The sequence below is a fragment of the Vicia villosa genome, unplaced genomic scaffold (genome assembly GCF_029867415.1).
Source record: "Vicia villosa cultivar HV-30 ecotype Madison, WI unplaced genomic scaffold, Vvil1.0 ctg.004384F_1_1, whole genome shotgun sequence".
NCBI classification, from domain to species: domain Eukaryota; kingdom Viridiplantae; phylum Streptophyta; class Magnoliopsida; order Fabales; family Fabaceae; genus Vicia; species Vicia villosa.
This window is the reverse complement of record NW_026706427.1, coordinates 60,948-68,342: the sequence shown is the minus strand read 5'-3', so window position 1 is coordinate 68,342 and position 7,395 is coordinate 60,948.

Below are 7,395 nucleotides of genomic sequence, written 5' to 3'. Positions count from 1 at the left end.
TAAAAGAAAAGATTGCAGGGGTCGCGAAGGATTTATGCGTAGATGTGTGTTAATCGCTATTTTTCCATGTGTGGTTGCTACGAACGATTTCGTAGCAAATTCATAGCTGTTTTTTACAGGTTTTGCAGTCCTGATGGGGACGATGATGAGCTGTCATCATGTGGTTCGCTAGTTTTGAATCGCGCGCGCGTTTTCTTATTTACGGTTGTTGTTTTTACATATTGTTTGGAGCGCATATCTATTTCAGATGGTACACTTGGTTCAGTTGGTAAAGGGGCAACGCGCGTGTGTTAAAGGACGAGGGTTCGATCCTTCATCCCCGTATTATTTTTATAAATCATTAGTTCAGTGATCCTGTATACCTCAGCTTGTGCGCCCTATCATAAGCCCTCAAGATCTGACCATGGAATCACCACTAACCTAGATCTGACGTCCAGAAATTGGTCCCTATACCATGAGTCTTCAAATCTGCCACACTAGATCTAAAACCCTAATGACTAAATTTATTTTAATTAATATATTTAATTTAATTAAATCCTTTTAATATAATTCATTATATAATAATTGTTTTTTTTTAAATAAATTAGTATATGATATTTATATTAAAAATTCTAACTTGTTGTTCGTTCCGATTAAATCAATTAATCGCTATGGTCAATAATAAATTTTAATTAAAATGTTATTTAATTAAAATATAATTAATTTCTACTTGATTAAATGGTTTCGACTATCTTATTAGTCGCGATGATTAATCTTTCTATTTTTCTTATTCTAATTCTTTATCCTTTTTAATCGAATCAATCGATTATGAGGGGTAACGATACAAATTAAACTATTAAAAATCCTAAAAAAAAAATACTTTTATTCGTTATCAGTGATAATTGAACCTATCAATTAAAATTGGTAACGATACAACTACTAATCTTTTAACTATGGTAATTGAATCAATCGATTATTGCGGTTAATGGTGACATACTAAAACCAGGGTTGTACGCCCAAATCCTAAAACACTTCAAACCAAACTACGGATTTTCATCCTTATTCTAAACTACGACAGGCCAGTCAAAAAGCCTTCAAACCATCCAAACTCTAATTCTAAGGCGTACAACCCTTCCCCGAACTACGTTGACTCTGATTCTCCATAAGGAGATACGTAGGCACTTGGATAACCAAGGCGAGTCCCCCTCCCTCTAAATCTCATTTTTTTCCCGTTTCATTTCCCTTAATTATTTAACCCTCGAAAGCATAAACCTTACCTTAATACTCTTAGTCATAAAACTGTTAACCTTAGATTCAAAGCCATAGGAAAGGGTTGAGGGTGCCTAACACCTTCCCTCGACCTGAATATAGTATCTTACCCTGATCTCATAACTGCGTAGGTTTCCTATTCGCTTTGGTAGAATAGGTGGCGACTCTAAAACATTAATTTTTAGGGCAGGTTGCTACACAACCGCTGTCCAGCTGGTTGTTAACCGTAAATCAATCTTGTTGGTCCGACAAAGAAAGCATAGAAACCTTGTACAATTAAATTGAATAAGAAAACAAATCTATTGATGAACTCAGGAATTCCAAATCATTAAAGAATCAAATCAGGGACACCCCCTAGCATTAGAGTTTAGTTACTCATATTGTTCAAATAAAACAAAATATAAAATAGATACATTACAAGAATTTAGATGAAAGTTGATCTTCAATCGCTTCCGTTCATGAAGACCTTCTTCTCTCCCAAATCCTTGTTTTCTCCAATCTTCAATCGTGTCTTCTCTTGGCCAAAAAGTCTCCTTTTCCTTACACAAACTTTGTTTAAGTAGCTTCAGTATCAGTCTTAGCGTCATCAAAAAGTCCAAAGTACCCTTAGTACAAGACAGAGTAAAATAGATAAAAAAGTGAAGTTTCTGTCCGCACCCAAAAGCACGGGCCGTGTTTTTTCACACGGGTGCCCGTGTTTATTTTCTGATTCACGTGGTTTGGAATTTTGCATCAGGCCCAAAAGCACGGGCAGTGTTTTTTCACACGGGTGCCCGTGCTTTTCCACTGTCTTGATGTCTTTTTGTGCTTTCCCTTGGCTTTTCCACACGGGCAGTGTTATTTCACACGGGTGCCCGTGTTTTTCCTCCTGATTCCTCATAAACTTCCATCTCTCCGCCTTCCAAAGTCCCCTAATTGCGTCCATTGTTTCCTCTGATCAAACACATCAACCTGAAACACTAACACTACCAAACAAAGGCATAAAGATGCTCTTTTGACATAAACTTTAAACAAAATGCTATGCAATACTATAAATTAATAAACATGATAAACTTAACATAAAAGCAATAAAACAACCGAATATGTTACCGAAATGATGAATTTTTGCCGGATAAACGACGGAAACTTAATAGAAATGGTGACCGATCACAACCCCAAACTTATCTCATTGCTTGTCCTCAAGTGATGTATTGAGACCAAACAAAGGTCACCCACGAATTTCTCTTTTCCACAACACAGCCTGTGTCTTTCGAAATTCGCTTCCTTCCTTCCCGATCAAGCGTCTAACTTCCCGAATCGAACTATCTACCACACTTTCACATCAGAGGACTTCTTTACCTGCAAACTTTTTCACACTCTCACCAGATCTCTTGGGGTTAAAGTGTTTGCACTCACAGTACCAAAGTATGCAATATCAACTCTTAATTTTGAATGTATTCTATCTTCACTACACACACAGATTCCATACACTTTATGAGGTCTTTTGGGTTGTAACGGGGATTAGGTACGGTAGGATAGACAAATAAATGGATAACAAAGGGGTTTGGATTCGACATTCATGATGTTTTTCTCACTTTTGTGCCTAACTAATAGCTTGGGGTTTTATTCAACTTTGACTTTTCTTCACTTAATTTTTCAATAAGTATATTGGGGTCTTTAGTCACGCCAAGTGCTTTTCTCTTCTTTTTTTTTTAGGACATTTGCATGCCTTTTTTTTTACTTCTTATCTTTTTTTTATATGCACTTTGTAATACGGTGAACTGACTTTATTTGAAATGTTGCGGTTAAGCAAGAGTCGCCACCGACTTTTATTTTATCCAATTATAGAAAGGCTAAAAGAACAGAAAAAGACCTTTTGAAAAGATTTGAGTTCGGGGGGTAAGTTATACAAAGGGAAGGTGTAAGGCACCCTTTGTATCCATGGTTATCCATGGGCTCTTAATTGCTTAGCTCACTTTGTTTGAAATGTTTGAATGGTTTGAAAAGATTTTCGAAGAAGAACTTTAGCTTGTAAATAAGCGTAGTCTTTTTGAATTTGATTTGAAAAGAGTGGGAAAAGAGTTTTGAATTTAGAGCAAGCAATTAATAGCAACTACCCTAAGTTAGAAAAATTGTTCTTTTAGCTTTTCGAGGCGAAAGGGACTATCCATACCATAAGAGGGTAGGAAGGCTTTCAATTGGATGTGGAAAGGGTCATCGAGTAATCGTTCGCCATAAGACTGTCCCTTGCCATAAAGAGGGCAGGTAGTCTAAGGGAAGAATATAATAGTCATTTAAGGCATCATGCGAGGATACCTTAGCAATTGGGACAATCATCACATTTTTACCGAGGCAACTTCGAGGGAGTTTCAATAACTTTAAGGCAACCTTTGCTTTAGGTATCCTCGGAATCGAGGGACTTGACTATTCTTAGGCAACAAAAATAAGGCAACAAGGCATCAATTAATAAGGCAACAGGCAACAAGAAGAATTACCCTAAAGGTGTGTGGGTGCAACAATCACGTGATTAAGTTTAGATAATTTATCTTGTAATTATTGGTGATTCTATGTTCAATTCAAGGCTTGCACTCCCTAGGATTACTAACCACAGCATAAAAATAAAGGCAGAATAAAAATCCTACGCTATTACAATAAACACCTGCGGGAATGGGGGAATTAAAAGGTAAAAAAGATAAACCCAACCCTTATAGGGTAACAGAAAAATAAAGGCAGAAATTAATTTCCACATTTTTGAATGCCTTGCCTCGATCTTCCTTGAACCCTTGATTGACTCTGAGAATTTAGACGGAAAATGATAGTGGTGAGTGTAAGAGAAGTTCCTTAACAGATGAAGTAAACCCTAATTGAACCTATAAGGCAAATGTAACAATTAACAAAAATTAAATTTAAGAAAAAGAATCGGAACTTAGCTTTTTGATTGGCATGGCGCGTAATCGGAAGATCTTTGATTAACCCTGAAAATTTGGGCATAAAGAAAAAAAATGTGTTAGTGCATTAAAATTCCCAACAATCATAACATGGCAGATTAAAAATTAAAACAAAGATCGAGAGATCGAGGCAAAAAAGGGTAAGGCAAAAACAAACCCTGAAAGGGCCAAAAGTTAACTAGGGTTAACGGTCAAAACCTACCAACAAACGGCTATTAGGATTTATAAATGCCTCGAGGTTAACAAATGTTTAATTGATTAAAAGTATATACCAAAGTAATAATTTTTATTATTAAAAAAATAATTATTTTAATGTTATGAGGAAAGTCGGGTTTTCGATTAAACGAATTAAAAGGCTATATAGAATTATTATAATAATAATAAATGTTTAAATAAAACAAGTTAAAGAAGTAAAAATAAGGAAAAAAGAGGAATAGAGAAAAAAGGTTCATGTAATTGAAAATAAATAAATAAATAAAAAGAAATAAGGGAACTTAGCTCTGTGATTAGGTGCTTCACGTTTCTGAGGGTGCATCCTGGACCGTCACCTTTCTGGGCGTTGGATTAAGCTACATACGGATCTGATGGTGGAGATGCTGAGAGCGTACCATGGGCGCATGATGGAGAGGAGCGCTGGATCCATCAGTGACTGAATCCAAGCAACTTGTAAAAATATATTTGTCTCCCACTGGGTTCGAACCCATGTGCTGAAGATTACAAATCTCTCCATCTGGCCAACTGAACTGAATTGTTAATTCATTATTGAAACCATAATCAAACAATAAAACATTAAATGAAATAATTATAATGGAATTCAACGAAACGTCAAGTGGGCCCATGGGAACTCGCTGCGTCCAATCGTGAGCAGACAGGAAAATTCAGACTTTTTGACCGGCCAATAGTCTTATCACACGCGTGGAGAGAGAAGTTGGACTGGTTGACCGGCTAATGAATAGCCAACACGCATGCAGTCACAGGGGGGAGTACTGTTCGTCGTCCTCTCCGTTACTCCGCTACGAAATTGCTGCGAGGGTGGCTACGATTTCTTCGTAGCAATTAACCTGCAATTTTCATACTTGCACAATAGCGATTGGATAAAAAAACTACCGGCCCAGATCTCATTAAAACTCTCACCTGAGTATGAATCCGGCCCCGTTTTGGTCTAAAAATACCTGAAAGCATGAATACGAAAGAAGAAGGATCTCTTGCCCTAACAATGGCAAATCGTCATCCATACGCCGAACCTTATAAAAGACGCTTCTAAACGAGTCCATACATGATTATGAATACATACATACACATAAAACTTAATTAAAGGGCGTAGATTGAAAGTCTTAAATTCAAGAACATGTGCAAACCGGTGACGTTTAAAGGGAGTGATTGAGCGCGCATGGAGCTTCAAGACCGGTATGGTTGTATCCCTGGAGACCTCAGGATGACACTGAAGCGTTTTGAATTGATTGCTACTCGTTGAGAAGAGGATTTGATCATGCCCTAATCCTTTGAAATTTTTCTTTCTCGTAAACCCTATTCCCTTTGGCTGCCAAACGTCCCCTAATTCCCTGAGCTCGTTTTCTACATATGGGGAATCACATTAGGTTAAATTATGGGCTTGGATCTTTTTTGTTTTGATAACTTGAAATTTTGAAGAAAATATAACATAAATCTTTCTATTTTAAGAGATTAAGCTTTGCACGTTTTTGGACTTTCATGGTGCTTCTATTGGGCCTTTGGATGATTAAAAATAGAAGCTTTAGGATTTACTTCATTATTTTATGATTTTGCTTAATTTATTTATCATTTCAATGGAATAAAAATCCAAATAAATCAAATGAATGTCATAAAATGATGGGAATAAATTTATGAGCTCTTGTTTAGGTCATGGATATGTTTAAAAACCAAAACTTTGGCCCATTAGTTCAAAAGTTGAAATTTTGTCCATTAGGGTTTCATCCATTTTCCAAATTTTGCCCAACTTCTGACAATCATAACTCACTCAATTTTTGTCATATGAAAGTGTTCTAGGACTTTTTGGAAATCTCAAGATGTGCTCTACAAGCCACTTTGGAAGCTTTTTTCCATTTGAAGATTTTATCTTAATGATATGGCTTATGAGAAACAATTGCTTTTTGCGAGCTTTTAGAAGGACCTGTAATGTTTTTGCTCATATCTCCCAAATGGTGCATTTCTGGATTTGGCTTGTGAGAGACAAAGTCGTAGAGAACTCAATTTCCTTCAAAATGAGCTTTGGATGGGAAATTTTTGATGCTCCATGTGGAAGTTATGGCTGGTCAAAGTTGGGTTGACTTTCTCCTTTGAAAACCCTAATTTAGAAACTTTTGGAATTGTTGATTTATGATCTTTCCTTGATGAACCATGAGCAATTCTTGATCAAATGGTGAATGATACTTCAATATGAGGATGTTGACAAAAGATCAAAGTTTTGACTTTACTTTGACCACAATTGACTTTTAGGTCAACCCAGTCGACTGTTGACTTTCTGAACCATTGAGTGATCAATCTTTTGAATTGAGACCTGAAATTTGTCATGGAGGTAGTGTGGAGTATCATAGACCATATGGGATGCCTTGGAGCCTTTGGTTCATTAATTTTCCTTTAGAACAACAAAACCCTAATTCTCTGAGCCTTGTTTAGGAGAGGGGTCTTTGAACATTGTACCTTGATTTGAATTCGAACAAGAGAAATAGCATGGGCAAATTTTGGGGTATGACACACTTACCCTTTCTCTACATGTTACCACCCCAAACTTATCTTTTTCGCACACTTTATAATTTACAACAATCATGCCGAACAGGGTAGGAAGTGTATAGTTACGGGTGAACAGGGGTTTATTTCAAACAAAAAGGCTAAGGCTCAATGGGGGTTCACAAAGGATAAACATAAAGTAAAGGATGGATAGAAAGGCTAAGGGTTAAACAAACAACATGCCTCAGTGTGTGTCCTCATGTTGTGCTGTGTAAAAAGAACATACGCAAAATCAGAGTGATAAGGTCATACCTGACTGAACTCTCATGATGATATTTTAGTGTTTGGCCTTTGTACTCTCACCATGTTGGTTATGCTTACAAGCTCTGAAGCCTCCTCGTGTCATGTGGTTTCTTTTCCGACTCGGGTACCAAATCGCGTCTTGGTCCGGTGTTACCAAATTGCGTCCAACCTTTAATTTTATCATTTCATGGCTGCATCAACTTCCGGGGTG